Here is a 5941-nt window from a genome sequence, read left to right on the forward strand (position 1 = left end):
TAAGACTTTGTTGAGCGCTCTCATGTCCAGATTTGTGAAAATGTATTGAGGGATTTCGTGTCTCTTTTTGTTTTTACTGATTACTTGTATTGTCAAAAAAACTTCTTCTTTTAAAAAATATATTTACAAAAAAATTATTATACAATACAATATAATCTCATCAATTATTTTATTTATTAAACATTTATTAGTAACGTGACAGCCTGTGTCCGTTAGGACGGGACCGTCTGTGTCACCTATAACCCTTTTTATAGTTTACATTTGTGAAAATTCTTTCCATCTGGTCCATCAAGAAGTTTGGTTTTGAGGTTCCCTGTTAGGATAGGGAGGCAAGATGGATGATAAAATCTACTTACTCTATATTGTTACTTTGCAGGTTTTGAATTCTTTGAAGCCAGCGCTAAAGACAACATTAATGTGAAGCAGACATTTGAACGTTTGGTGGACATAATCTGTGAAAAGATGTCCGAGAGCTTGGATACAGCTGATCCAGCTGTTACTGGAGCCAAACAGGGACCTCAGCTCACTGACCAGCAGGCTCCACCACACCAGGACTGTGCCTGCTAAGGAACATGCCTTTCCCTGTCCACATATATACACACACACATACAGCATTCCGCCCCTACCCCTATCCGCTGTAAGATGGTGACCTCTCCCTCACTGACCCTTAGGACCTGCATATCATCAGAAGATGACTTTGTCTGTTACAGCCTTTTTAGTTAGAATCTATGTAGCAAAGAGAGAGTTAAAACTGAGTGGTTGAATAAAAAAAAAAAATAGTTAAAAATAAATTATATATAAATATATATATGTATAGAGAGAGTGGGTTAACATTAGTAATGAGAAAAAAATGACTGGAAAACTGCCATTTTTGTACAGTGTCTACTGAACTATTAAAATCACTGGTGACTTAAAGGTGAACTTGACTAAATGCTTTTTCTTTCACATCAACTGGTGTCAGAAAGTTATATAGATTTACAATTTACTTCTATTTAAAAATGTCCAGCCTTCCAGTGCTTATCAGCTGCTGTATGCCCTGCAGGAAGTGTGTATTCTTCCAGTCTGACTCTCTGCTGCCACCTCTGTCCATCAGGAACTGTCCAAAACAGGAGAGTTTTTCTATGAGGATTTGCTACTGCTCTGAACGGTTCCGGACATGGACAGAGGTTACAGCAGAGAGCACTGTGCCAGATTGGAAAGAATACACCACTTCCTGCAGGACATACAGCAGCTGATAAGTACTTGGAAGGCTGAAGATTTCTAAATAGAAGTAAATTAAAAATCTATATAACTTTCTGACACCAGTTAATTTGAAAGAGAAACCTTTTTGACCACTTTAGCACTACGATCTCTATAGAGACTTAGACTCTGTACAAACTGGATTTTTTTTTAGCATTTTAATGGCAATATCCATCAGAAATAAGAGATCCTATAAACGTGTCCGCATGAAACATGAATGTTCTATCAGTTTTCCTGAATTGCTTTTTGTGTGTGTGCATTGAAACACTTCCATATCGTACCTCTTGCCACTCTTTTTGTGTTAAGATTATTTATATATATATATACAGTATATATTTTATTATTCTTTTGTTTTCCTGTGTCTGACTTTGCAATATGTATGTGAGAATCTATCTTCCTATTTTAATGGAGTGCCGTTCCAGGTTCCCGCCACAAGGAGGCAGCTGCTTATAGAGGAGTACTGTGGCCAGTAATAGTCTTTTTAATGTCCTGACTTTAGGCGGTGATAGAATATTATCCTTTCAATAAATATTCCGGTCCTATTTAATTTTTGATCTATTAGAGTATATAGTCACAAATATATATATATATAGCAAATTGTATGTTCAATATTACAGGCTTTTAATACCAATGCATTTGAGTGCCGTGAATCTCCTCTGCAATTTTGTTGATGTCGTTACAATAGAGTAAGTGGAAAAAAAAGGATAATTTTCGTTTTAATAAATGTATTTCTAAAAATAGTCAACTCTGAAAAAAACTGAAAAAAAACCTCTTTAAAGGTGCAACGTTTCTATAGTTCTGTAGTATAATAGAAGTCTTTCAGCACACAGCATCCAGTGGTAGAAGAAGTGCCCACCCCAGTATTGTAGATGACAGCCGCCAGTATCACTGCAAATTATTCACTTCTTAAACTGGCTACAAATAAGCAGTGGATGCCAAAAAAGACCTTTTATCAGATCCGTATTGTTTATTGGAGCTACTAGACTGTATTTCATTGCCATAACCCTCCAGCCATACCCTCCCGTCATCATTCAGTCGGATTCGTATTTTATCAGGTATTCAGTTTTTAAATACTGTTAATGGTTGGAAATCTGAACACAAACCACCTGAAGTGGCTCCAGAGTGATAACCAGAGAGCATTGTGCATGCATACGTAACATGTGCGGGACTGGCAGGGGATAAGGGAAGCATTGTTAGTTGCACCTTTAACAGAAATGGTTTACTTGATTTTTCCAAGTTAAGAATAAAGTCTTCAGTCTGCTGTTGGTCATGGTATTTCTTCTTCTTTCTCCTCACTGGTCAGGTCTCTATTCTTTCTCCACCTTGAGGGTTCGTTAACATATTCAGGTTTCTAATTGCTGTTACTGAATACAAATCCGGCAACATCCCAGTCTTTTCGTTGTACGTGTCCTCTGTTTATGATCTGTTCCTGGATTATCTGTTCAATAACTGCAAATAAACCTGAACATGTAACACTTCTCGGCCTTTTGGCTAAGATCAAGTGTAGTATCTGTTCTTATCAGTTTAATATCTGATATGTCCCCTTTCTGGGGACCATGTATTAAATGGATTTTAGAACAGGGAGATGAAAAAAGAGCTTGTTCTGTCATCTCCAGGCATTCACCTGGTATTGCAGTGCCTCCAGGTTCAGTGCACAAAAAAAGGGGAAAAAAACTGAACTTGAGAACACAGATGTAACACTCAACATAAAATGTTCAAAAAGCATATACTGTAGGTGCACTCCCTGATCCGCCACCGATTGTCTGACAACTTGTATTTATAATACTGGTATCTTATGTAAGTGTTCTTGTTAATGACAGCACATACGGGGAATTTGCACACTGTTAAAAAAAAAAAAAAAACACACACAAAACACTGTCTCCTAAAGGGGTTATTCAGAATTACAATGTTGTAGTTACCTCTCTGCCGTTCCTGAGCTTTTACATCCGACCCGCCCCCTCTGGACACTGAAAAGCTGCTAGAGGGAATCCACTCCATCTAGCTCCTTCTCTCCCCCCTGTTCTCGGAGATGTGGATTAGGGCTTATTACTGTGAATGACACGCTCCCAGCACGCCCTGCCCCGTCACCCACTCAGCTGTTCGCCGCTGGTTTCCTGGATTGGAAAAGTAGTCCCTGTTCCCATGTGTATGCTGACATTTTCATTCAGACTCCTGGTCTAAACTACGAAAGTGGAGAAATCAGCATCTGCCTTGCTCTCAAACTGATTTTGGAGAGGGTCTGAGTGGAATACCCCCCTTTTGAATGAGAATGAACAGCTGTGAGCTGAAGTACCAGGCACGAAACACCACAGAATGGCTGGTACTGTGCCCCTAATAGATGTAATCTATCGACTATACACTGCCTGAGAAAGATACTGTTTCTTGTCTAGAAGCGTGTTGCTGTGTAAATAAACATTTTAATACAAGTTCCAGCTCCATTTTTGGATTATTGTTAGAGGTGATTGTCACCAAGGAACTGATTTTAAAGTGTTTGTATGTGTACAATATCCTGGGTAGCCTACTGTAACTTCCTACAGTACCTTGTGGTTTGCTGTATCCTTCTGTATAGAAACTTTCAGAGTTTCCAGTCCCTTATCAGTAAAGATGATCGAACCTCGGGATTTTGCAGGTTCAATCGAACACGAACGTTCTCGAACCTGCAGCTTTTGATTCCCAATGCCTTCCCAGTCTGTGGGGAAGGAGGAGACAGCCCGGGTACCGCCTGAAATTCCGGGATACAGCCTAGGTAATAGGCTGTATCCCGTAATTCCAGGCGGTACTCTAACTGTCTACCTAGGCTGTATGCCTGTTTTCCAGGTGGTACTCGGGCTGACTTCACCTTCCCCACAGAATGGGAAGGCATCGGGAATCAAATGATGATGGTTCGAGAGGGTTTAAGTTCGATCAAACCTGACAATTCCCGATGTTCGATCATCTTTATCGGTGAGCACCTGGACAAGGATGAGGAAACAGAACAGTGACAGCCTCCTGAGTAGTATAGGGGAAAGGAAACAGTTGTTTTATCTCTCTCTCTTTCTAATCTATTTATGTAGATAGATGAAGTGTGATTGGTTGCTATGGGCAACAGGCAAATTGAGAAATATGGGCCAATACGTTCACTTTAGAACCACTGTGCATTGGCAATAGCAGGGTCCATTGTACTGTATGTGCCGGAAAGGCTCCTAATGTATGCTGTTACTCTACCCATAGACCCCTATTAATGAATGGAGACCAAAAGCATGATTTTGGTCACTGTTCAGACAGCATAGGTAAGGGGCTTCTATTTGCTGTAAGAAATAGCACAGAAGACTGCATAATTCCATAGGAAAGCATCCATTAAAAAGACACATACTACACACAATAGGATTTTTTTTGTAACATGTATGTCAAACAGGTTTCCCTCAGATTGGCGCTGCAAGAAGCTGTGGGAGAAAACAGGATTTATAAAGTGACACTACATACTGTAACAGATCTGTTAGAAGAAAATGGGTGTAAATATGCACTTGACTAGATAGGGCTTAGCATCATGATTCCAGGAAGATCTAAGCAGTTTTGTTGTTATGCACATGAGGCTCAAGTGTCCAAGGGGCATTCCCCAGTGTGGCAGGAGCCCATGTCCTCTTTATCTAATGTCTTTTACATAAACTGTAGCAGGCCAGGGGGCAGTGTTGGACAGGGAAAAGCCCCCTAGTAAAGACACTGGTTATACCTTTATTTTAGCTGTCCTTGTCAATGAAGCAGGGGGCGGGGAAACAGCAGTGAAGCGTTGCAGCTCTTTGTCACACCTCCTTGACACTTTAAAAAAAAAAATTCAATAAAAATAAAGACATGGACAGCCAAACTAAAGGCATTACCAGTCAATTCCTGTCAAACTGTCAGCAGTTTAGTAGTAAATTTCAGATGCCCACATTTTTTTTACCATTACAGTCATATGTATAAATGTTTCCTTCTTGGTGTGATCACAATATTAAGAGTGAAGTGAAGTTTATTGGGGAAAACTAAAATTAAAAAGAGGATAAGGTTAGGTCTGCAGGTTCTGTGTGATGTCCTGGGGTAGATCTGCCTACAGCTATTGCAGCTGGGCCTGTAATTGCTGCATACCTACTAAGGTTGTCCAGCTGGTCCCATTAATGCTAGATTAGCCATAAATCTGGCAATTGGGCAGGCCAGGAAGTGATGCAAATCTGGCATAATTCCTAGGAATTATAGATTCCTGTTTAGCAGTGAAAAAGTATTGGAGAAGTCCCATGGAAGGACAAGAACTGCAGGCAGGCTGATGGCAGCAGGGAAATAATAATAAAGTGACCTCAACTTGTGCCTCTGATGCGCCGCTCCTGGGTCTAGTATCAGTGAAGTACCCAACTTCACTTAATGAAACGTCATGGCCAGCTGAGCGATCACCGACTCAACCAGTCGGTGACTGGGGCAGTGCGGGCAATCACTCAGCCGGGGTTGTGACGTTGCAGCTAGCAGAGCTGCAAGTCACCAGCTGATGTGAACAGGACCCGGGACCAGCGTATGGGAGGAACAGGCGAGTTCAGTTCTTATTATTTTCTTACCCCCACCAGCCTGCCTTCAGTTTTTGTCCTTCCATGAGACTACCATGGTTTTGCATTTTTCCAACTCTGTCTTAGCCTTTTCCCCACTCATAGTGTCCTAAACAGTAATAAAACCACACTTAGTAGGTAGGTGTCTCCCAGTA

General features: G+C 40.7%; 1 non-coding gene across 1 annotated transcript; it reads left to right on the forward strand.

Annotated features, from left to right (window-relative positions):
- The first annotated feature begins 2710 nt into the window (after positions 1 to 2710).
- Positions 2711 to 2900, forward strand: LOC138781148 (U2 spliceosomal RNA). Its single transcript, XR_011361444.1, has one exon. It is a non-coding gene; the product is annotated as a U2 spliceosomal RNA (small nuclear RNA).
- The last annotated feature ends 3041 nt before the right edge of the window (positions 2901 to 5941 follow it).

Source organism: Dendropsophus ebraccatus, unplaced genomic scaffold (genome assembly GCF_027789765.1).
Source record: "Dendropsophus ebraccatus isolate aDenEbr1 unplaced genomic scaffold, aDenEbr1.pat pat_scaffold_947_ctg1, whole genome shotgun sequence".
Classification (NCBI taxonomy): Eukaryota; Metazoa; Chordata; class Amphibia; order Anura; family Hylidae; genus Dendropsophus; species Dendropsophus ebraccatus.